Source organism: Euprymna scolopes, chromosome 12 (assembly GCF_053919585.1).
Source record: "Euprymna scolopes isolate OS-2025 chromosome 12, ASM5391958v1, whole genome shotgun sequence".
NCBI classification, from domain to species: Eukaryota; Metazoa; Mollusca; class Cephalopoda; order Sepiida; family Sepiolidae; genus Euprymna; species Euprymna scolopes.
In genome coordinates this window covers 27,333,139-27,359,758 of record NC_136493.1, presented here as the reverse complement: position 1 = coordinate 27,359,758, position 26,620 = coordinate 27,333,139, and the positions used below count along the sequence as shown (strand labels likewise).

The window sequence follows — 26,620 nt, the reverse complement described above, 5'->3', positions numbered from 1 at the left end:
AAAAGTCATCCTCTCCTTTCAATTGTCTAGCCTTAATTTATACCTATGTCACTTACGGTTTGGCGGTGGTCGTAAAAGCAAAGACGTCGGGTTTTTTTCCCCGTTCTTTTCCTCCTTTGCGGTACGGGTTCGAGCCTGCCTTCCTACTACCACTTTTTTTTTTTTTGCTCAACATACACCTCCAAACACCCGAGCAACGCCGGGCTGAAATGCTAGTATATATAAAAGTGAAGGTGTCTGTGTGTGTACATTTCCTTATGCAATAACTATCAATTTTTAGTCTACAGACTCAAAATTTGATATACAGGGTACTGAGATTTGGGAAAATCGATGTGATCGGTTTTCGGCCAGAGATTTGGCTGTTAAGGGGTCAAAGTTCAACGATTTGACCATTGAGAACTCTACCAAACTTCTCTGACAATTTTGGGTCTAAACACTTGAAATTTTAAATGTAGGTTACTTGGACATAGATAAAACTTTTTAATTTGATTTGAGCCTCGAAAGATAAAGTTAAAAAAATTTACCGCTTTTTTTTTGTTGCTCAATATACACCTCCAAATACCCGGGCAACGCCGGACTGAAATGCAAGTATATATATATATATATATATATATATGTGAGTGTGTGTGTGTGTGTTAAAATGTCTCTGTATGTTTGTGAAATGCTAGTATATATAAAAGTGAACGTGTCTGTGTGTCCGTCTGTGTACACTTCCTTGCCAAATAACTCTGTCAATTTTCGGTTTACAGACTCGAGCTTTGACATTGGGGAGTATTGAGATTTGGGAAAATCTTTTCGTTTTCGGCCAGAAATTTGGCTGTTAAGGGGTCAAACTTCAATGATTTGACCTTTGAGAACTCTACCAAACTCCTCCGTCAATTTTGGGTCTAAACACTTGAAATTTTAGATATACGTTACTTGGACATGGATCTAACTTTTTAATTTGATTTGAGCCCAAAACAATAAATGTTAAGGAGTCAATAATTGAGGTCAAAGTCTTTAAAAAAATTGACCTCTGCGGTCTCTATCAAATTACTCAGCCAATTTTTGGTCTAAACATTTGAAATTTTACATAAAGTAATTTGATAGAGACGGCAAAGGTCAATTTAGGGCAAGCTTTTTAATCATTTTATTGCTATAAATTTGGCTTCCAAAGGGTCAAAGTTCAAAAGATTTTACCTGTGCGATCTCTAGCAAACTATTAAGCCAATTTTGCACCTAAACATTTGAAATTTTACATAAAGGGTATTCAGACATGCAGCAAGCTTTTTTATCAGTTTTTTTGGGCGAAAATTTGGCTGGCAAGAGGTCAAAGTTTATAGAGTTGACCTCTGCAGATTCCACAAACTCCTCCAACAATTTTGGGTCTAAACACTTGAAATTTTAAATGTAGATTACTTGGACATGGGTCAAACATTTTGATTTAATTTAAACCCAAAACAATAAATGTTAAAGGGTCAAAATTGGGGTCAAATTTTTTAAAAAAACTGATGTCTTTGGTCTCTACCAACTTTTTTCTAAGGTATTTAAGGAAGTCTATTATATAGAAAGGCATTACCGTACATATTCACACTTTTTAATATATACATATGCACATAAAGTTATGAACAATACATAGGGCCCGAGCAAAGCCGAGCGGAACTGCTAGTATATATATAAAAGTGAAATTGTCTGCCTGTGTGCATGTCTGTGTGTACATTTTCCTACCAAACTACTCTGTCAATTTTAAGTCTACTGACTCGAGAGTTGACATAAGGGGTATTGACACTTGGGAAAATCTTTTTAATCGGTTTTCAGACATAAATTTTTCTGTCAAGGGGTCAAAGTTCAATGATTTGACCTTTGAAAACTCTACAAAACTCCTCTGCCAATTTTGGGTCTAAACACTTGAAATTTCAGATGTAGGTTACTTGGACATCGATCAAACTTTTAATTTGATTTTAGCCCAAAAAAAATAAATGTTAAGGAGGTCCAAAATGGGGTCAAAGTTAAAAAAAATTGACCTCTGTGATCCCTACCAAATTACTCAGTCAATTTTTGGTCTAATCATTTGAAATTTTGCATAAAGATTACTCAGACATACGGCAAGCTTTTTAATCAGTTGTTGGGCGAAAATTTGTCTGGCAAGAGGTCAAAGCTGAAAGAGTTGACCTTTGCAGACTCTACCAAACTCATCCGCCAATTTTGGGTCTAAACACTTGAAATTTTAGATGTAGGTTACCTGGACATGAGTCAAACTTTTTAAAATATATACATATGCACATAAAGTTATGAATAGTACATAGAGCCCAAACAAAGCTGGGCTGATCTGCTAGTATATATATATATATATATATATATATATATATATATATATATATATATATATATATATATGTATATATATATAACACACCTATAAAGTTGAGTTTTTTTCTCGCTCTAACATTGATATTAAAAGTCTACCTTTTCAATTTAAAAATTATTAAAATGAACTTTTTAATATAGTCAGTCATAGATATCCGAGCGACTACATGAAGGTTAACATATTCCTTTGAAAAATGAGCATTAATTAATTACTTATTAATTGTTTATGGTTTTTTTATGAGATGATTGGCTTCATTTCACTACTATGCTCAATTCTATTTATGCATAGTTTTTACATTCTGCATAATCGCATAGAATTTAAGATGAAAATGTTCAAGCACATGGAAATATTTTTATACATGTATCTATATATATATATGAAAGTAACCTTGTCGGTGTGTGTGAAAAGTCTCTACCAAACTCCTCTCTGAATATTTTATCTACAGAGATGAAATTTGATATATGGGGTATTTGAATCTGTAGCACACTTTCAATTTGTTTTTTTAGCCGGTAAAATAACTGCTATGGGCTCAAAATTGAAAAAAAAAAAAATTAAAATTAACCAAAGCCTGGCATAAGTCGACAATACCGTTTTTTTTTTTTTTTCTGTGCATGCACTAATTAAAAGTTATAGGTCAAACAATTTAATTTTTGTGGGTTTTGAATATGTATTGATTAGGATAAGGATGGAGAGTTATATGTTTCGGTTTTGATTCTAGCTAATAACACACAAATCATTTTTTTTTTAACTTTTGAAATCACTACTATATACTACTAATATATATTGGGTACAATATAATAATCAATAAAGTATTGACTTTATAATAATAAATTCGAAATCTGCATGAATTAAAATATAATATTTAAGCATATTTTATGACTTGATAATGCTGGGCAGTCTGCTAGTATATACAGTGTATCACAAAAGTGAGTACACCCCTCACATTTCATCAAATATTTAAGTATATCTCTTCATGAGACAAGACTGAAAAAAATGATTTTTTGACACAATGCAAAGTAGTCTGTCTGCAGCATATATAACAGAGTTCATTTATTTTCCCCTCAAAGTAACTCAAAATATAGCCATTAAAAGCTAAATCCCTGGCAACAAAAGTGAGTATATCCCTTACGAAAAATTGTCAATATTAATATACAACATGTAAACTCTCAATATTTTGTGTAGTCAACATCATTTTTTTTTAACACCTGTCTTCACCCAGGCTGCCTACTGTTGTTTTGATTCCCACCCCACCTCTCTAACTCTCTACACCCCTGCTACTACCATTTTTTTTTATTTTTAAACACCTCTCTCCACACTTGGGGTTCCTTACAAGATCACCTCTCCACACCCGGGCCACGACAGGTACCCCCACTATTTTATTATAAAAAAGGAAATGACATCATTCAGGGGACGTCACCGAGTTAGATACAACACTTTACCTAATTTTTACATATTTAAAATGTGCATGTTCCATTGCAAAATGTGTATTTCTCAATAGATTTTACCTCAAATAGATTCTTCATATAATAACATTTTTCAACGGATTACACCCCTATTATATAAAGGATTTTCATTTATTAATCTAAAAGTAATAATGTTAAAACATTTATTATCCAATTTGTGTGAATGTGCATTCAATTTTTGCGCATACACAAAATTGAAACATAGCGACCAATGAAAACAATATGGAATACATTGGACAATATCATTGCCCTTATATTAATGAATGAAAATTCCCTTATATAAGAGGGGTGTACGTGTTCTTGCCGAGTGGCTCCAACATTGAATTTTTTTTTTTATATGATAGACTAGCAGTTCAGCCCGGCTTTGCTCCATAACCCGGCTTTGCTCCATTTCATTCAGCCCGGCTTTGCTCCATTTGCTTTCATAACTTGCCCTACGTGTGAATACACTTTATGTAAGATTTCAAATGTTTAGACCAAAATTTGTCTGAGTAATTTCATAGAGACCGCAGAGGTAAATTTTTTAAAACGTTAACCTCAATTTTGACCCCTTAACATTTATTAGTTTGGTCTCAAATTAAAATAAAAAGTTTTACCCATGTCCAAGTTACCTACATCTAAAATTTCAAGTCTTTAAATCCAAAATTGGCAGAGGAATTTGGTAAAATCTGCAAAGATCAACTCTGGAAACTTTGACCTTTTGGCAGCCAAATTTTCGCCCCAAAATTGATTAAAATGTTTGGCGCATGTCCGAATTACATTCTGTATAAATTTCAAATGTTTCGACTCAAAATTGGCTGAGTTGTTTGCTAGACACCACAAAGGTAAAATCTTTTGAACTTTGACCTCTTGGCAGCTCAAATTTTCAACCCAAACTGATTAAAAAGCTTGCCCTATCTCTGAATACACTTTATGTAAAATTTCAAATGTTTAGACCAGAAATTGGTTGAATAATTTGGTAGAGACCACAGAGGTAAATTTTTTTAAACTTTGGCCTCAGTTTTGACCCTCTTAACATTATAGATATACTAGCATTTCGGCCCGGTGTTGCCCGGGGGTTTGGAGGTGTATATTGAGCAACAAAAAAAAAAGCGGTCAATTTTTTAAACTTTGACCCCTATTATGACCTCTTAACATTTATTGTTTGGGGCTCAAATCAAGTTATTAAGTTAGCTCCATGTCCAAGGAATCTATATCTAAAATTCCAACTGTTTAGACCCAAAATTATCGGAGGAGTTTGGTAGAGTTCTCAAAGGTCAAATCGTTGAACTTTGATCCCTTAACAGCCAAATTCCTGGGCAAAAACCGATTACAAAGATTTTCCCAAATCTCAGTACCCTGTATATCAAATTTCGAGTCTGTAGACTGAATATTGACAGAGTTATTGCATAGGAAAATGTACACAGACACACAGGCAGACACATTCAGTTTTTTTAGATATCTAGATAGATAGATAGATTAATGGAAACAATTTTGTGTTCCCTGTAAATGTTTTATGCAAATATTATGCAAGGATACATCATGTAGAATATCTGCATGAATATAATTACATGTAATAGTTAACTAAAGATGATCATCCCATAAGAAAATCGAAACAACTAATAGGGAATTAATTAAAATGAATGTTTAAAAGAATATGCAAATTAGCTAGATCTTTTGCTAGTGAATGCAATTCCACAAGCCATATATAAGAAAATTGTATTTTCTTTTTATCCAAATAGGAAATAGGGTTTTTAATATGAATATCAATACACGCAAAAGAAAACCAAATTTATAGAAGTACTAGCTGTACCCTGCCACGCGATGCTGTGGCTCAAATTGCGCAATGGAAAAAGTTCCAACATGAGAAAAAGCATGTTTCTTATAGGTTAAATTTTCCATTTTGCATGGGTACACCGTTTTTGTTGTTCCATTTTCTTAGCTGATATAGAGATTTTCCGGTGTGGTGACTCTTGAATACGTAATACATGTTGTCCATGTGAAAAAACAGTCAGTGTGTAACTGTAAGGCCCACGATTGTAAAGATTGTTCCCTGTGCTTTGTTGATGGTTATTGCAAATGACAATAAAATTGGAAAGTTCAATTTCCTAAAGTGTAATGATGTATCCGGTGGAATCATAGGAATGCATGGAATGAAGATATATTAATCTGTGAAAGGTCCTGTTAAGATTGTTGTTTCTATGATATTGTTTGTTAATTTTTTTTTACTGCAAGCTATGTGCCATTGCAAAGCTTGGATTGGTTTGTATTTCACAACATGATAATTAGTACACCAAATTTCAGTTGCAATACATGCGGTGGCATCCCTGGCAAATATAGCTGTTTGATAATTAACCACTTTATCTGCTTTCACAACAGTGTCGATGGATTTGTATTTGACTACCTCACTTGGAATTTTACATTGAATAATAGCGTTAAGTTCATGGGCATCTTTCTATTGACCTGCAAGAATAGCTCATTCACTCAGTCAAATGGAATTCTTATAATTTGAATATCTGCAAAAACATTTTAAACTAACTATTCTTTTGATGAAATAAAATTACAGAAATTACAGAAGTTAAAAGTCAAAGAATTTTGCCCTTAACTCTGATCAGCTGGCACTTTTTCGTACCCAATTTTCCACAAGTGATGCAAAAGTTTTTGTGCGGATCGAACAGTCGGCAACTGGACATGCATATTTTGAGTTAAGTTTAATAGCTTCACATGGAACAAAAAAGTAGAGTATTTGAGGCAAGCATTTATTTCATCTGCTGGTGTTGATTGAAGAATAACAGGTAACATTTGTCTGAAATCTCCTGCAAGCAATATTACTGCATTCCCAAATGGTCCGACATTGCCACGCAAATCTTGCAAGGATCGACCAAGAGCCTCAAGTGATTTTTTGCGTACCATTGTGCATTCATCCTAAACAATAAGTTTGCATTTCTGCAATATTTTTCCCCATATTGGATGTTTTTGAGATGTCGAAGATGAGATTTTTGAAAAATTGAATGTTTTAAAGTAGAATAAATAATTCTTCTACTTGGCAAGCAAGGTCGCAGGTATTCCTCATGCAGCAAGGGCTAAGGCTATGTCATTTTGTTACCAAATGGCTGCCAAAATCAATTTAATTAGAAAGGTTTTACCAGTTACTTCTGGTGCTGTTCAAGGTAGCAGTAATTTCCAAATAACTTCTATTCTCACAGTCAGTAAATTAGGTGACTAAAATAGGATTTATCCATGTTTTGACAATGCCTTATTCACTGTAATTAATTTAGGAGACTAAAATAGGATGAGGGATTAGAGATGGACAGATAGAGAGGAAGATATATAGATAGAAAAGAGAAAATGAGAGGAAAATAGAGAAAGAGAAGGAGATAGAGAGATAAAGGGATTGATAGATAGACAGAGAGAGGGGGAGAGTTAGAAACAGAGAGGGATGAGACAGAGGAAAGGAGAGAGATAGAGGGAGTTAGAGAAAGGGGCTCAAAGAGAGATGGAGAGGGTGATATAGAGAGAAATATAGATTGAGAGAGGGAAAGGGAGAGATGGATAGAGAGAGATATTAAGAGAGGAAGAGAGAGGGGGAGAGAAACAGAAGGTGAACTACACTTCACCATTTGTTTCCTCGTTCAGTAGAGAAGAAATCTTTCGAGACTGAGGCAATTTTAATGTTTTGTTATTATCCAGAGTACCCCTTTTTTTTTGGGGGGGGGGGGCTAGATTTTCATCACATTAGAAACCGACCGGGTTATCTGTACTTTCATTTAACAAATTAATAAAAGAAAAACGGGTTTGTATTACTGTACACATAGATTCGAAAAAGTTGTCAAAAAACAAATATATAACAAATAAATGTTATCAAAGGCAAGATAAATTACTTTTCTGCCAAACTGGATATATGTTTTGTGTTTTTATTCAATGTAACATATTTATTCAGCTCGAAAACCATACAGTGTTTACCGATGTATTGGAACATTCAAGATGGCGTCTGATTCTCTCTTTAACACGGTAAGTTTGGGAAAAGGTGTTATAAATAAAAAAACAGATAAAATACTGTTAAAAACTCGCTCAATATATGTTACCGTGACATATGTTGACATATATTCGGCGGGTTTTTAATAGTATTTTGTATAGTTGTTTATTTATAACACCTTTTCCCAAACTTACGGTGTTAAAGAGTGTGTGAGACGCCATCTTGAATTTTTGAATACATCGGTAAACACTGTATGTTTTTTGAGCTGAATAAATATGTTACATTGAATTTTGCAGAAATAACACTCAAGATGAGAAGAATAGTCTGATCGATACAAGTAATATGAATACATTATTATTGTTTCATTGTTTTTAAATTATTTTTAGTATTATAAAATGATCTAAGACTAGAATACCAACTTATTTTTTTTTTAAAGTTAATTCGGGTGAGTTTGAACAAATATCACATGTAAAATTGTTGCTGACAAGGAATTTTTATGATATTAAGACCTTTATTATCTAATGTATTTCATATTGTTTTCACTGGTCGCCATGTTTGTTTTGTGCACGCACAAAGATTGAATCTGGCCTTCGGGCTAAAATCCGAATGTAGTATCTGTTCTGATGCTACACGTAAGTTAATTTGTCTTTGGTTAATTTTTAAAAGTTGATTTTTAAGAGGTATTCGAATGTTTTAAATGAATATCACATGTAAAATTGTCACTGGCAAGTAGTTTTTATGATATTAAGACCTTTATTCTCCAGTGTATTCCATATTGTTTTCACTGATCGCCATTTTTGTTTTTTGCGTGCGCATTAAATTTTTGCATGCGCATATTTATTAAATATTTATTGATATCTTTTCTTTTTTAAGAAAAATAAAATATTTTTTTACCTGACACTGTTTGCTGTCGACATGGAGTCGCTTATTCCTCTGCATGAACCAAGTTTTTAATAAGAAAATGATAATTTATTCATTAAATATGGGAGGGTTGGTTTACTAGAATTGTATTAAATTCAGATCTTGCTAGTGAAATCTGTCTTAAGTTTTCTCTGTCTCATGATTTGTCCCAAATTGTCACCTTTCCTACACACTTTCCTTATAATGGCCTTCATCAACCATCTTTACTCATGTCTTTTTCTCAGTTCTGTTCCTGAATCTTGTTCTGTTTCCTCTTCTCCTTCACTGGCTTCTTCTGATTACGATGTTGTTGATGTTGAGATTGATTTTTCTGTTAAGTCTTCAATTGATCTTCACTTCCATACGAAGACGTTTAACTACAGGAAAGCTTCACAGCTTCCTATGTGATGTTCCATGGGATTCTAGCTATAGTATGTCTCCGAATGGTGCTGCTAAGGAGATTACTGACTGGCTTCTTTTTGGAATTAACATCTTCATTCCTCATCATCAGTTTCAAACCAAACCTCATTCTCCTCCTTGGTTTTCATCTGTTTGTACTGCTGCCACTTCCTATCGTAATCAATCAGTATCATCAAAATGGCTTCCAGATAATCCTACAGAAGAGCTAGCAATGCTTGTAAGAGAGCAATTTATGAGACTAGCTATTCTCAAAGGATTTGTGACTCTATTTCCTCTCATGATTTTTGGAGAATCTATAATAAAGCAAATCTACTTTTCCTCCTCTTTTTAATGGTCTCCAGTTTATTTTTATCTTCTAAGGATAATGTTGATCTATTTGCTCATCTTTTTGCTGACAATTCTATTGATAATGCTGGTGCTGGGTTTTTTTTTTTGATTTTTCTTCAAAAACTGATCAGTAGGCCTATAACAACAGCATATTCTTATTGTTTTGACTCTCGAGTATATATCTGTCACAGTTAGACACAGTTAATCAATCGAGAACCACATCACTCTATATAAAAGCATACAGGATATCAATGAATATACACTCGGGTCAAAACAATGAAAAGAATATGCTGTTGTCCTAACCCTAGTGATCAGACTCTTGATTCTGTAATTATCACTCCTAAGATGCTTGCTAAAATTCTTGCTGTTCTTGACCAATCTAAGGCATCAAGTGCTGATTTGATTCCTGTTGTTCTGTTGGAAATATTCTTAACAAGACTTTTTATGCAATTTGCATAAGTGACTTTATGCAAATTACCCACTATTACTTGAGGAGCGGCTATATATCTATATATCTATATCTATAAAAGTGAACGTGTCTGTGTGTCTGTGTACATTTCCATATGCAATAACTCTGTCAATTTTCAGTCTATAGACTCGAAATTTGATACACAGGGTACTGAGATTTGCGAAAATCGATGTGATCAGTTTTCGGCCATAAATTTGGCTGTTAAGGGGTAAAAGATCAACGATTTGACCTTTGAGAACTCTACCAAACTCCTCCGACAATTTGGGGTCTAAACAGTTGGAATTTTAGATATAGGTTCCTTGGACATGGATCTAACTTAATAACTTGATTTGAGCCCAAAACAATAAATGTTAAGTGGTCATAATAGGGGTCAAAGTTAAAACAATTGACCGCTTTTTTTTGTTTTGTTTTTTTTTGCTCAGCATACACCTCCAAACACCTGGGCAACGCATGACGCCCATGCTAGTAAACACTAAAAACAGAACCTTGGCTAAGCAGAGTTAAAAAAAAAAAAAAAAAAAAGAAGAGTTCAAAAAGTTTTACTGAAAGGAATAAAACCATTTTCTCCTCGCCTCTGTTACCTAATTTTCTTAAAAAAAAATTTTTTTTTAAATAAAAAATAAAGAACGTTCTCCAGGACAACCATTTTGGAAATTATCAAACTTCAAACTGACATAAGTATTACCTTTTATTGTATTTATAATTATAATTGAATATAATTTGTTTTTGAATGCAATAACTTGTTGGTTTTTAATTGCCTTCGTTAAAAAAACCGGAAGGTTATTCTACAACAAAAGATTGTTCTTTTTTATAAACAAAGATTTTTTAGAAATAACTCGATAAAAAATTTCTAAGTTCTCAAACGTTGTGTACCTGAACTTTCTTCCATCCTCTCAAAATTATTCAACCTCGGTTTGTCTCAGTCCTGTTTCCCTTCTTGTTGGAAGGAGTCATCTGTTGTCCCTATCTTTAAAAATGCTGGCGATCGATTTGATCCAACTAGATATCATCCTACCAACCTTCTCTCTGTTATTAGCAAAGTTTTTGAGAGGTTGATCAACAGCAGGCTTGTTTATTTTCAGCAAAGTTTGGGCCTCTTTAGTGATGTTCAGTATATCTTTCGTAGTTTTTGTTCAACAGCTGTCTATTATTTTTACTAAATGGATGCATCAATTTATGGATAATTTAGGAGAGGGTAGGGTCATTGCTCTTGACATTTCAAAGGCGTTTGACAGTGTGGCATCCTAGTCTTCTACAAAAACTTCAAGGTTATAGTATTGATGATTAAAGCTTGCGAGTAAGTTTTTATGGAGTCTCTTCATTTTCTTTTCCTATCAATGCTGGTGTTTCTCAGGACTCTATGCAACGTCCAATATGTTTCTTCTCTATAAAAATGACTTTCCAGGGAATATTATTCAGAAAATTAAGATTTATGCTGATGATACCACCTTCTATTCTGGTACTGCTTCTCACCCGTCTTTCTCGGATCAGTTGAAATATGCAGTTGATCTAGAAGTTGATTTTTGTTCTATTATGGATTAGAGTAAGAAATGGATTGTTTCATTTAATCCTGTTAAGACTCAACTATTGTCTTACAATCACAGGCGTGTCGCTTTTCTTCCTTTAATTCCTCTGGATGGTTTTGCTCTCAATGAGAAATCTACTCTAAAACTTTCTGGTTTTTCTTTCTCATCAAATCTTTCTTGGAGTCCATATGTTAAATCCATTGCTTTTTCTGCTTCTCTTTAAATCGGTCCTCTCTATTGTTCTAAACACTTTCTCACACCTGAGGCTATTCCTTATCAAGTAGCTTCATGCCTTGTCTCAAGCGATTTCCATAAAAAAACTGACCACCTCTTAAAATCTTTAAATATTAATTTTTTTTTATATAATCTGGTAGATTAGTGTCCAAGCAATAATAATCAGCTGAAAAAAGACGAAAAAAAAAAAAAAAAAAAAAAAAATATATATATATATATATATATATATATATATATATTGTTATTGTTCTTTTTTTTCAAGCGATACATACGGTTACTGTTTTAAAAATAATAAATAAATAAAATATATATATGTATATATATATATATATTTTATATTTTATTTTATATTTTATATATATATATATATATATATATATATATATATATATATATTAAGTAATGTGATTTATAATTTAAAAATTAAAAAAAAATTTTTAAATTTAAAAATCAAATTTTAATTAAATTAAAAATCAGTTTCATAAGAAGGAACAACAACAAAATCAATTATCTGTACGATCGTTTCGGAAATCCGTGCTTTTTATTGTGGTATACATGAAGTTATGTAGAACAATTATATATAGTTTTTTTGGTAAGCACGGTCTCCTCATCAGCAAATTTAGGAGGATTTTTATTGAATTTAAAAGACACCATAAATAAACCTAGCATTAAAAGTAAGGCAGATGAATCTGAAAAAATTGAAATAAAAGGTTTGGATTTAAAATTTATAAGAAAATTAATATGGGTTAGAGATAGAAATGAGTAGAAAAAACTATATATTTTTGAATTTACATAATAAATTTGATTTAAAAATATATAGAGATAGTTACCTTTTAGTTTTTTTTTTTTTTTTGAAATCAGGAACTGTGTTTAAAGTAGTCATTTAGATGTTTGCTATAGCTTTTTATTTTATTGAATGAGGAATTTTAAAAGGGCGACGCTCGTGCAATAAATTGTTTCCGTTAGCATATTTTTGATTTAAAGACGCTACAGTTTATATATATAGAGAGAATATTTATTTTACAAGTTTTTAAGGGGAGATAATTGTCATGTGTTCTTGACTTTATTTATTATTTGTTTTACGGGTCTAAGGGAGGTAATTGGTCTAACTTAATTTATTAAAAAAAAAAAAATAAAAAATAATTGTAATCTATTTTTACTAATGAGTAATTTTTAATGATTTAAGGTGGTTTATATTTATTAAATTAAAACCAATGTTTATGACTACATGTTAGAAGCTCCTGTTTTGAATTTAATAGTTTGGTTGTACTTTTTATATCTTCATATTTTAAAATATTTAGGGTCTCTTTTGTACATAGTGCACAAAATTTATCTCCTGGTTTATATGATTTGCAAGTCTCAATTATTTGCCATTTTAAGTTGAAAGAAATATTGCTGTTTTTTAGTTGCCAAATATAGTTGGATAGAATAGTTTGGTTTGATAGAGAGTTATTTTTAAAAGAATGTTTGTGCGTTGAAATTCTATGTTTTATTAGGCCAGATGTGGAACCAATATATATTACCTCTTGATTATTGTGATTATTTTCCATTAGGTCTATTGTTGGATTATTATGTGGTGGGTTGATTAGTAATTGATCGGTAGATTGATTTAAGTTGGTGTTATTATTTAATCTGGTAGTTGAGTTATGGCTGTTAATAGGTTCTTGTAGATTTGGAGTTTTTGATACTGTGCAGCTATAGATAACATTTTTAATTTTACATGAGCCTTGTAGGGGGCATTTATTTTTTCTTCTACAGTTACAGTCCGATGTATTTTGTATAGTTGTATTTTGTAGTTTATTAATTTTCTTATTATTAGAGCTAATTATTTTCTGATGAAGGTTAGGCATAGTAGAGTAAGAGACTTTAATTGTGTTCTTATTGAAAATTTTATTATATCTATGGGGGGCTTTAAAGTTTTAAATGATAGAAACATAAACTGCATTAAAAATAAACCTATTAAGAGCGTATAACATATAATATGGCAATGTCTTCCCGTATACGAGTTAAGAAAAATAACCAAGAGACAAAAAAAGATAAAACCAAACTACAAATATTAGATAATAATACAAATAAACAGCAAACTAAAACCCGTAAACGTAAGAATAGACACAAGGAGATCCTATCGTTCAACCCCCCTTATTCCAAAGACCTAGAAACAAACATAGCCAGAGAATTTTTTAAAATATTTAAGAACTTAAATTTACAGAACTTTAGTGTATAAATCTGGGAGTGATCTTAAGTTTTGTCTTAGAATACCCCCAATAATTGAAACCGTTATTTTAATTTATCTATCATCGGTAAAGCCATTTTTTCCATGTTGTCGCTTAGCAACAATGATAGAACAATGGGCCATGAAAATTCTACTGTGGGTAAGTTGATAGCATGTTTTTTTTTTCATTTTTGGGGGTTTTTTTTTTTTGCATGCCGTGGTCTGTAGCTTCAAACTCTGCACATAAATTTTTGAATTTTTTCATTAACTGCAAAGAATTTTATAAGACTTGAAAATTCATGTGTTCTTTTTTTTTTTCCTTTTTTTTTGCATAACGTGGTTTGTAGGTTCAAACCCTGCACATAAATTTCTCAATGTTTTTGTTTTCATTAACTGGAAAGAAGTGTATATAAAATAATTTTATAAAAGAAACAGGTTCTCTACAGTGCAATGTAGAATAACATATATTTTGGACTAAGTTAATGTATGGAGACATGTAAAGCTTCCTCCCGAGTGATTTCACGGATTTTGATGACAATAAAAATATAGGAGTGTGAAATATTTGCTAATCATCATTCAATCCCGTGCAACGTCGGGTTTCCCTGCTAGTTTAATATAAAATATAAACATTTGCCGTAAATATTGATTTTGAGTAAAGTAATCAGTGTTTTTTCAGAAAGTAAAGCTCCAAACCAGACTGGAAATAAGGACCAGATATTACTTTTAATTCAAGTCATTAAATTAAAAGCGAGTTCTTTGATATGACAGAGGCGCATTACGAGTCTGGTCTGGGTTATTTTGTTAGTTCATGAGAAAGCAAAATAGTTACCATCGGTTACTTGGTATTGATTCAGAACTTGACCCAAGGTCGCCTCAGCTACTTCTGATAGTTCACAGTAAAATGCCAAAAAAAGCTTATGCAATTAGCCAATCAGCTGCCAGCAGACGATTTTTTCATTTAATAGGAGAAAAAAAAAAATCATTTATCTGATACTAGTTTTTGTAGAACAAAAAAAAAATGTTTTCCAGGTACTCTTGACATACAGATGTTTCCAGTGGATATTTAAAAACGGATTCTAACAATTGTAATGTTAATAGAATTAGCGATCAATAGTTATCTCCTACATGCGCCACAGATTTACCTCCTCATTGTAACACAATGTAACTGTAATCTAATTTAATATCATCACAACTGTTGTACCATTTAAAAGAAGCTTAACATAAACTAGTAATACCTTTGTAAAAAGTTTTTCAATGTACCCAAAAAAAAGAAAGGAAAATATGAGACTAATATTGTGTTTACATTATCGATGCCTTAAAACAAGGTTCCTAGTGATCATTTCGAAAGTGTAAACATACACGTGCTTAATAAATTTAGCCAAAGTCAACAAATGGTCAAATTGCCATAAAATTTTAGACACTTATCCATATTATGAAACCTAAACAAAATAAATTTAGGTTGATAAAATAGCAACATTTCATAAAGCTAAAAGATTTAAATGATTAAAAAATATTTATTCATTCATATATATATATATATATATATATATATATATGTATATATATATATATATATATATATATATACTCTTTTTTTGAACCCTGTCTAAGAAAGACTAGTGGCAAATGTTCCATCTCAGATGTGGCAACAATACTCCATGACTTCTTTGTAAATTGGACACTCTCTGGTGTGAGTAATTTTCCAGCATGGTAGAGAGAGAGCCCACTTTCTTTGCAGCAACCTTGGCAATGTTCTCAATGTATTTTTTTTTTTTCCAATTTATGTTGCCTGTGAATGTTCAGTTGAGAAGTTTGAAAGATGTGTTCTCAGGTCGGGTGTTATTATTGTCATGGCAATTGATGGTTGAGAAGGTTTTTGTAATTGTTAAAGGAAAGGAGTTTAGTCTTAGTAGCATCAAATGTTACCATTGTCTTAAGGCTTCACTCCACTACTGAGTGAAGGTTATTTTCTAGGGTTTCTGCTATTGGCTTGAGTATGTGTACATTCGTTTTAACCTAGTGTCCATCATAAAGCATAACAGCATCATTAAATATACCCATCTAAGACAGAATTTTATTACGGAGGTCATTTATGAATATCAGGAATAATAAAAATCCAAGGATTAACCCTTGAGGCACACCTGCATTAAGATTATGTCGCTTGGGCGTACAACCATTGAGGAAACTTGGATTTTTCATTTGTCCAGGACAGATCTGATTATGTTGAGTATTCGTCCAGAAATAAAATAGGATTTAATTTTAGTGAGAAGTACTTCCTGCCAGATCTTGTCAAAGGCTTTGATTATATCAACGGGTACAGCTCTAGCTTCCCACGTCTTATCCAGAGAATAGTATATGCATTCAGAGATGACGTTTAAAATATCTGCAGTAGAACAGACTTGCCTAAATTCATACTGTTGGTCAAAAATAAACTTAGTATCTACAAGATAGTGGATTAGTGCTTAACTGATTGAAGAAGATTTTTGCAAAGAGTGGCAGGAGACTGTACACTGGGAGGAAGCTTCACATGGCTCCCTGCAGTGACTTTGTTCACAATTCATTGTTGTCTTCATTGCAATGTAGAGAACCTACTGTTGACTATATGAAATTATTTTTAATTTTACAGAATGACTTGAATTAAGTTTAAAATGCAAAAGTCAAGCACAATAACCCAATTTTATTCCAAACAGAAGCGTTCATTTTGACCACATCTCTTTCTTGTGTGTGTGTGTGTGTGTGTGTGTGTGTGTGTGTGTGTGTGTGTGCGTGTGTGTGCATGGTAAATATAGGGATACACTACAACAGAACACCGTCCACTCTAATTTGTTTTTTTAGGAGTAATCGAAAAAAAAAAAAACGTCTTTCTGACATTACCACCCACCGCACCCCACTTGGAGTGCTTGTCTTCTTTTTCATATAATTTTAAATGTTCCACAAAAGATTCGGACGCCATGTGAAAAGGCAGTTTGCTACGTGAAGGCACCCTCAACTGCTGTCGTTTATGTTACCACGTGCTCACGCGTAGCATAAACAGAAGCTGTAAAATGGCGGAAAATAGTCCCTGGGTTCAGGGGTTAATACCATGCAAACGGTAAAATTGCAACGGGTTTGATTATAAGATTCGTTGTCAGCAACCTTGATTTACCCTAAAAAAAAACAAATTAGAGTGGTCGGTGTTCTGTTGTAGCGTATCCCTATAATTACCATATATATATATGTGTGTGTGTGTGTGCGTGTGTATTCTTTCTTCGTTTCAAGCTTTACATTAATAAAATAAAATAAATAAAAGCGTGAGAGTAATTTCTTGTATTTGCTTTTCTTGACATTAAAAAAATTATTTGCTAAATCGAGTTATCGTCTTTAGCAGTTTGTTTTTCTCCAGTGCAATTGGTCTGCAGATTTTTTTTTTTACACTAAAATTTGAAATGCCACATGGTGCAAGTTAAAAATATAACTTAAAAAATAAAATTTTTTAAAAATTTGTGTTTGTACTGTACACATAGATTCGAAAAAGTTATCAAAAAACAAATATATAACAAATAAATGTTATCAAAGGCAAGATAAGTTACTTTTCTACCTAACTGGATATGTTTTTTGTGTTTTTATTTAATGTAACATGTTTATTGAGCTAAAAAACATACAGTATTTACCGATGTATTTGAAAATTTAAAATGGTGCCCGACTCTCTCTTTGACATGGTAAGTTTGGGAAAAGAACTTAAAAATAAAAGACTAGATAAAATACTGTTAGAAACTCGCTCAATATATTACCATGACATAGACTGACATATATTCGGTGGGTTTTTTATAGTATTTTTTATTTTTAACTCCTTTTCCCAAACTTACCGTGTCAAAGAGAGTCGGGCGCCATTTTAAATTTTCCAATACATCGGTAAACACTGTATGTTTTTCGAGCTGGATAAACGTGCTACATTAAATAAAAACACTAAAAACATATCCAGTTAGCTACCTAAAAGTAACCCAAATTGTCTTTGATAACATTTATTTGTTATATATTTGTTTTTTTGACAACTTTTTCGAATCTATGTGTACAACAGTAATACAAACTCGAAAATTCTTTACGATGTACACATGCACAGTGCGTACAATGTGACAGTTTCATTCGGTGGCGGGTGCGTAGTGCGCGAGCCTTTTCTAGTCTCACACAAAAACACGTGTTCACATCTCAAGCCATATTACTTGTCATATACATACGCACACACAAACATACGCGCACATGTACACACAAGTAGATATATTAATGTTCACGTACATACACTCACATTCACGTGTATACACACACACGCTAACGTACACACATGTACTCACATACACGCACGCATGGACAACGTCACTTTCCTTTCAAAGGAAATCCACACATGCGCAAAAGACCACAGGAAACAATTATAAAAGCAAGAGCAATAAGCAGCATCTTCCTTTTTCGGACCAGCTTTTAAGCTGGGCGGTCTACGGACCGACAGCGTGCCTTTTCGGCATGCGCACACAGGCACGTGCCTCACGCCACTTGCTACTATGTGGTACAAAAAGCTAACAGACCGTACGTACACTTTATATGCTTTCTCTCTCCATGAACTGGATTGACATTCTCACTCTTTCTCTCTCTATATATATACAACTTGTCCCTGAGAACACCTCTGTGTAGCTGACTGCTAACATGGCGCGCAGTTTAACTGATGTCAACCCTCTATCCTTTTCTTTGTCTACACGCTGGACTATCATTCCCATTTTACACTACATTACTCACTTCTCTTCCCACGCGCAAACAAACGATAGTGACCCGAACGTGAGATGAACACACATTTCCTTTCTCCTTCTATACTACCAGTCACGCAACAAACGATGGTTACACCCGAACGCGGACATGAACACGTGTTACACCTAAAACATTCACTTTTCAACAGTAAATAAACGACACGTTTATCTTATCCATCAATTGAGTTTTTGTTTCCTTCTTTACATTCGTTTCATTATTTTTCTTTTGTAACGGGATTAGGATTTATGTGTCCTAGTCCTCTGCAGTAGTACGCACTGCCACCGAACGCATCGTGCGTACTACCCACTCGTCACCGAACGAAAATGTCACATTCCAAAAATCAAGTAAATTGATCAAGTAGTTTTATTTTAACTAAGAAAATCAAATTTATGACGAAGTGAGAATATTGTGTTTTGATCCGCCATGTTTAATAAATAAGGGGTGACAACTGAATTCGAACTACCAAGATTTTAAAAACAATTAACACTTTTCATGGCTACAATTTATTATTAAAATCGCTAAAATTTGTAAAAATGATTTTCTACTTGATCAGTTACGTAATTTTGGGGGATGACATTTTTTGGCAGTGTAAGTTCTACAGTGTAGAACTTCTACACTATTGTGACGAAATTTCGGAAATCGTAATACTGAATTTCACATTAAAACAATGGTATCTACGCATTCCTCGTATTTTTTAAATGATTATATCCAAAAAATTACGAAAATCGATAAAGTAGAAAATTATTTTTTAAAGAAAATAGAATTTGAAGAAAACGACCGTATTCGTGAGAAACAGGAGAGTTCAAAAGGGAGGTAATTTCCTCCCGATAATTCTTGGAAAATTCAGGAAAGTTTTTAAATTTTTCCAATTCCATTTTTATCGACTACAAAATTACATTCTGATACTGTAGAAGCGCCCTTTTTTGGGTCTAATGCAGAGATTGGTCCGCGCTATTTTTTTAAAATCGTATTTCTACGTTTAATTGAAGTTTTATTATATGTTTTTTTGGTTTGTATTACTGTACAGTACACATAGATTCGAAAAAGTTGTCAAAAAACAAATATATAACAAATAAATGTTATTAAAGGCAAGATAAGTTACTTTTCTATCAAACTGGATATATTTTTCGTGTTTTTATTCAATGTAACATGTTTATTCAGCTCGAAAACCATACAGTGTTTACCGATGTATTGGAACATTCAAGATGGCGTCTGATTCTCTCTTTAACACGGTAAGTTTGGGAAAAGGTGTTATAAATAAAAAACGGGATAAAATACTGTTAAAAACTGTGCTGGTCAGACATGTAAGAAGAGATTGGAAAAACGGAGGGCGAAAATGAGAGAGACAGATAGAGAGAAGTAAAGAGAGATGATTTAATAGAAATATGTTACACTTTTGACCTGGGCAACGTCGGATATCGCTGTCAGTTTTATACATTGGATAAAATTTACACAATAAATTTTCATACCAAATTAAACACAAGGCTAATAAATTTTGGAAGCATTGGGGGGGGGAGCATCGTGCTGGTCTATAATCTTTTCTTAAACTAGATAATTTCACCATAATACCGCATTTTCTTTATAGCCTTGAGTACTTAGGAAATCCCCCCCCTCCCAGCGTTTGATAAATTTTAGGTACAAGAAAGTTACGTACAGATGTAAGTATGATGAGGAGTAGGGTTTTAAGGGGGAAGAATGAGGAGTGGGGCGACTATAAACTTCCCAAAAGCAAGAAAATAAAACAATCTAACCCTTGCTTATTATTGGCCTCTAACTGTTTTCCGGTTTGTTTGCTTGTGCTGAAAACAAGCAGATAAATCTCTAAGTGGGAGTGGGGTTTTAAGTGCGAGGAAAAGAAAATGCACACAGATTTAATGGTGTATTATTTCACTGGGTAACCAGGAGTAAAAAAAAAAAAAAAAAAAAAAAAAAAAAAAAACAGTAATAACAACAACCGTAAAAAGCAAAAAGAATGCGACTGACATGGGTTGCTGTTCGACAAACAACGATACTACAAAACCTGTGGACTCGGATCAATAATTGTTGTGTGCCAAAGCGATACCTCCGGTAGAGTGACTTCTCCTCCTCCTTCCCCCCAACAACAACAACAAGAGCAACAGCATAATAAACTCGCTTTTTATTGGTTGTATTTGAATGGGCGCATCTATTAATAAAAAAGCATTTAATTAGAGTACATATAATAGTATGAACTTTTATCTTTCAAACTGAACTTTCGACAAAATTGTTTTATTTTTAAAAATAGTGCTGCACTGCTGCATTTAAATCTAAAATTACTATGACATGATTTGAGTTTTGTTTTTTTTACTTTTTGTATAAAAGAAGAAAAATTCAGTTGTAATAATAATAATAATAATAATAATAATAATAATAATAATAATAATAATAATAAAATTATGGTTGGTTGGTTGTTTTTGTTTTACGGCATATCAACCCTTTTCAGGTTATTTAATGCCGATTCAGTGATTTTGAAGAAAATTTTTTTTAATAGACTATATTTGTTTTTTCAAGTCGGTTTCTATTTAACCCATAGTTGGGACCCTAACAGGTACTACCACTCCGGGTCAGAGTGGACCTGGGAGTAATGGCAATTAAAGGGTGGCTCCACAGTCCACACTCCTCACAGCCCGAAAGCCAGGGCCTCACCATCGGGTATAGTTTAAGGTCATATCCAGGACCAAAATATATGGTGTTGTTTGTGTAGATTAGTGATCGTTTAAACCAACGCATTTCAGGTGAAAACATTACGTACTTACGTGGTATGTCGAAATCAGTATAAATTCCAAAATGATCCAGTAGAAAAATAATTACAACTAAAAATAGAAATTATCGAATTATTGAGGGCAAAACTCACTACATCATGTTGTGGATGGCTTGAGAGATAAAAAAAAAATCTGTGTAGACATGTATTTTTTTGTTAAATATTATTATATGAGGAATAATTTCGAGTTAAAACCTATTGAGAAATACACATTTTCTATTGGGAAAGGGTTTGTATTACTGTACACATAGATTCGAAAAAGTTGTCAAAAAACAAATATATAACAAATAAATGTTATCAAAGGCAAGATAAGTTACTTTTCTACCAAACTGGATATATTTTTCGTGTTTTTATTCAATGTAACATGTTTATTCAGCTCGAAAACCATACAGTGTTTACCGATGTATTGGAACATTCAAGATGGCGTCTGATTCTCTCTTTAACACGGTAAGTTTGGGAAAAGGTGTTATAAATAAAAAACGGGATAAAATACTGTTAAAAACTCGCTCAATATATGTTACCGTGACATAGGTTGACATATATTCGGCGGGTTTTTAATAGTATTTTGTATAATTTTTTTATTTATAACAACTTTTTCCAAACTTACCGTGTTAAAGAGGGTGTGAGACGCCATCTTGAATTTTCGAATGGTAAACACTATGTTTTTCGAGCTGAATAAATATGTTACATTGAATAAAAACACAAAAAAATATATCCAGTTTGGCAGAAAAGTAACTTATCTTGCCTTTGATAACATTTATTTGTTATATATTTGTTTTTTTGACAACTTTTTCGAATCTATGTGTACAGTAATACAAACCCCTTTTTAAATAATAGCGTTATTATTTCAGCAGGGATCACTCTCTGCATGATTACCCCCCCTTTTTTTTTCGTTCCGGGACGGGTGCGTACTACACCATAAAGATTTTTCTGAATTGTTTTATTTTCATTTTTATTTTTATTTTTTAAAATTAAGTTGAATTCTGAATAAGAACTATTTCTGTGTGTAAACGCACAAATTGACTGTTTTAGAACACAAAAACAAAAACACGAATAATTATTACTCCTCTCTCTCTCTGTTTCTTTTGTATTCTTTTAACATCTCAAATGCAACCTTAATTATTTAAAAACGAAAAAGTAATTACACGTCATTTAAAATATTTTCTAAATCAAGTGTAATAATTTATATTGGAAAAAAATAAATAAAATAAAAAATAAGCAAACAATTAACAAGTGTATCTGTAATCTCCTGCATATTTAAACTTAGTTTAATTAAAAAAAAAAAAATTTTCTTTTGATCCAAAATGATTTTATTCTCATTGACTGATTTTTTTTTGTCGCAGTGTAATTTCGAAATTAATTCACCTTCTTTGTAAAAATGCAAATCTAAAGCGCTTGGCAAGCGAACGTTTTTAGCTAATCAGTATTATTTTTGGTACTCTTTTGTCAGTTTTATAAAAAAAAAAAAAAAAAAAAAAATGAAAATATTGGAGGAAAAAAAAAAGGGGGAGGGCGATCGTACGTACCCGTTATGGAATAAAGTTCTCATAAAATAAAATTCACTTAATAGGATCAAGTAGTTTTTTTTCCTTTACAGAGGAAAATCCCGCCATCTTGCCTATTTCGCGGACGAGAAGGGCGCCAAGGGAGATAACTCCATCATCGCTTAAAGTATGTCAAAATTTGACGAGATTATTTTAAAACATTAGCAGAAAAAATACCTATATAAATATTTTAAGGGTTTTTTTTTCCACTTCTATTAGTAAAATATTTTTACAGGGTTTCTCTGTCCCTTTTAAATCCCTTTTTCCTTTTGTTCTTTGTTAATCTCCTTTAAAAGGGGATTAACAAAGAACAAAACGAAAAGGGGCCCTTTTCGTTTAAAAACACTCCCCCTCCTCGTCCGCGACATAGGCAAGATGGCCGTGACACGGTCGATCTCATGAAAATTTCATTTTCCTCCGTAAAAAAAAAATTTTTTTTAAATACTTGATCAAATTAAGTGATTTTTTTTTAAAATGAGAACTTAATTCCATAAAGGGTACATACAATATTTCTTTTCAATATTTTCATTTTTAATGTCTTAATTAAACTAAACAAGTACTTTTTTTTTTAAAGGAAGTCAGTTTTATCCTAATTAAAACATAAAATAAAATAAAAATGGAATTTGACATCTTTTTTACTATAGATAACAAAACGAAAAATTGGTAAAAAAAACAACAGAAAACAAATGTGTTCTTCTACCTAGCTGGATAAGTTATTAATGTTTTAACTTATTTTAACGCGTTTATTCAGTTCGAAAAAAAAAATAATGTCGAATGTTATGTGAGAACAGGAAAAAAATGGAGTCTCGATAATCGCTCCAAAATAGAAAATTAAACAAAATACTGGTAGAAGCTCACCCAATACATGTTAGTAACACTTTTTAGCTTTGTTGTCTATATTACAAAATGCCCTTCACGTCGCTTGCGTTATTTGTGGGTTGCGGACGATTTGGCCAACAGGCGTTTTGTGACCAACAGGCGTTAATATAATTAAAATTTACTATGGAATATGCATTTATTTGTCAATTTAAAATAATGTCGAAGGTTCCGAAAAAATGTCGAAGGTTCCGCAAAAAGAATGAATGAACTAAACGTTATGACGGAGAATCCAGATTCTTCTTTTCTTTTTGAGGGGATAAAATTCTTAAAACCGAACTCTTTGCATATTTTACATTGTCTGTCATAATTGCACATATATTTATTTATTCACGGCTTTCAAGTCATACACATAAGTTTATTCGTTTATTTATTTATTTTTAAAAGTAAAACGGATGTCTTCAACAATATAAACGAATTGAAAAATTAAAGGTGCTAGTGCACTTACTGATCCGCACTATTTTTTAAATCGTATTTTCAAGTTTAATTAAAGTTTTATGATATATTTTTTTTTATGTTTTTTGAAAAAATTAAAAAAAATTTTTTTTTTTAATTTTTTATGATATGTTTTTTTGTAAGGTTAAAGTATAGAATAGGTTCAAAACACCTTCCCCTCCATATGTTAAGAATGACTTTTTAAATAATAACGTTATTATTTCAGCACGGATCAATAAGTGCACTAGTACCAAATTAAAATTACAATCTCTAATTAAAATCTGGTGCTTGCGTAGATTAGTGATGGTTTACGTACTTACGTGTTATGTCAAAATTAGTATGAATTCCACAATTACAAAAAGTGATCCCGTAGAAAAAATATTACAAGTGAAAATAGAATTTATCGAATTATGGACTTTTATCGTATGGTTTAATGTGGAAGACTTGTGCAACCAATTTAGTATGACAAACTGGCTTATCTACCTTGATTTTAATTAAGGGTACACCATTTTTAAACATAAAATGCCAGTTTTTTTTTTTCTTAAAAAAACATCTAGTACATCTTTTGCTGGATAATTTTTCGTAATTGTTGGCATTTATACTAATTTCGACATGACACGTAAAAACATAATGTCTTACACTTGAAATAATGCGTTGGTTTAAAAGATCACCAAATTACACAAGCACCAATTACAAAAAAAAAAAATAATAATTTTTAATTGTTAAGAAATTTATTTTAAATTGACAAACAAATGCATATTTCATAGTAAATTTTAATTATATTAACGCCCACTGGCCAAAACGTCCGGAGGCCACAACGTCCGCCTTACCATAAATGCAGCAATGCAGTATTTGACAAATAGAAAAAAAAAAAGAAAGAAAAAAAGGCAGTATTGAAAAAGCAGTAATAATAGTTGTACCCCCCCCTATACCCTTAATACATTTTTTTTTTTAATACATATGGATAATTTTTATTTGTATTAATTTCTTTTTGATTGAGTGTGTGGAAGACGTATTTTTGGATGCAGTCAATGTTTTAAGTTGAGAACTCGATCGCAATGTTAGCATCCATTGGCTGGTTTGTTGGACTCCGCTATTATAACTCCAACTACTATTAATTAATGGTGCAACTGCAACGCCGCTATCACCTTCGTTCTTGCTTGTTGTTATTGTTGCTGGGATGATATTTTGTGTGCGTGTGTGCGTGCATTTTCGTAAGGATATCGCTTTCACTCCAAACTACACAATACATTCACATCGGTTTTGGTTTTTAATCTTTCTTTATAACATGACGCACAACAAAAATGACGTTGATTGTTGCATCCTAGTTCATTTATTATTACCTGGTACTCACTAGGGGTTCACACACAGGCGGTTACTCACTGATGATAACGAGTGATGTTACCTGGTGTCTGCGTGACATGTCTCCCCAGATTTCCAGTACTTTCCACCTCTTTCAATAACCTTGCAAATGACTTTGCGTTATCGCAACAGCCGCTTGCCATTGATTTCTCGATGGCGACAACCATTAGTCTTCACTGGAATCTTGGGTGATGATAAATCTCCCCAAGGTCCCAGTACTCTTCACACTCACCTAAGAGGAGATCTGGATAGTCCTTTCCCTTTGCATCCCTTCCATCCTCCTTGATCCTTCATGACTATTTTGTGTGGTATGAGACGAAGCTGTTACTTTTGGGGAGATAGGACACAGTTTTAAAGATTTCTTGCAATTTCATTATTATCATCATTATCATTATTATTATTATTATTATTATTATTATTATCATTATTATCATTATTATCATTATTATTATTATTAACAATGGTCGCTACTTGTTAAGGTCAGATGCTACTTGAGGATGAGGATTAATGAGATGACATGATTGTAAGAATATATGTGTGGATGGTTCTAGAGAAAAATCTGTTAACATTAGCTTTGAAGATGACCAAATAGTAATCTGCAGAGAAACAGTCCCATGGCAATGTGTTCCTAGAAATTTCAGTTGATGCTGGACACACTGAGATAGAAAAGAAAGCTTTTCTTAGCTGTGGTAGCAAGACAAGTTCTTGCTGTGAATGTTCTATAAGGAGGAATTAGAAATTTTAGTTCAGTTGAGCACTTTTCACAAAAATAATGATGAGAGAGAGAGAGAGAGAGAGAGAGAGAGAGAGAGAGAGAGAGAGACTAACAATGACTGATACTACATCTTTTCTCTCCTCGGTCAGTGATGAAAATTCCTTCTAGACTGAGGCAATTTTATTTTTTATTCAGAGTGTCACTTTATAACACTATCGATTGGTCATTGGTTTGACCGACCCATGTGTTATATTAAATGTCTTGGAAACGGTCCCATGCTGTG

General features: G+C 32.4%; 1 protein-coding gene across 1 annotated transcript in view; it reads right to left on the bottom strand.

Moving 5' to 3' along the window:
- Positions 1-24,692, bottom strand: part of LOC145291218 (beta-galactosidase-like) — a 120,021-nt gene extending 95,329 nt beyond the window's left edge. The window contains exon 1 of the mRNA XM_080136806.1: positions 24,581-24,692. The gene's annotated coding sequence lies outside the window, so the exon portion shown is untranslated. The remainder of the gene's footprint in view (positions 1-24,580) is intronic.
- Positions 24,693-26,620: the final 1,928 nt, after the last annotated feature.